This window comes from Pygoscelis adeliae, unplaced genomic scaffold (genome assembly GCF_000699105.1).
Source record: "Pygoscelis adeliae isolate BGI_AS28 unplaced genomic scaffold, ASM69910v1 Scaffold456, whole genome shotgun sequence".
NCBI classification, from domain to species: domain Eukaryota; kingdom Metazoa; phylum Chordata; class Aves; order Sphenisciformes; family Spheniscidae; genus Pygoscelis; species Pygoscelis adeliae.
Window position 1 is genome coordinate 398,024 of NW_008825007.1, and position 284 is coordinate 398,307.

Consider the following 284-nt stretch of genomic DNA (forward strand, 5'->3'; position numbering starts at 1 on the left):
CACGTCTTGAGCAGCCCTGGCTGCCCGCCCTGCCTGCAACGCCGCAGCCCGGCCGGGAGCCGAGGGCAGCGACGGCTCAGCCTGGGGAGCCGGAGAGCCCCGGGGTGCAGCTCCAGCTCCCCACTCCTGCAACCCAGGGGTGCCCGTCCTGCGCCTGGATGCGATGCCGGGCCCGGCCGTGCTCCCGGCTGTTTGGGTCTCTCCCCAGGAGATGGCACCCTTGGCTAGCCCAGCCCGGCTCCCCGCTGGGTGGTGGGTGCTCTGGCAGCCTTTGCAGCCCGGAC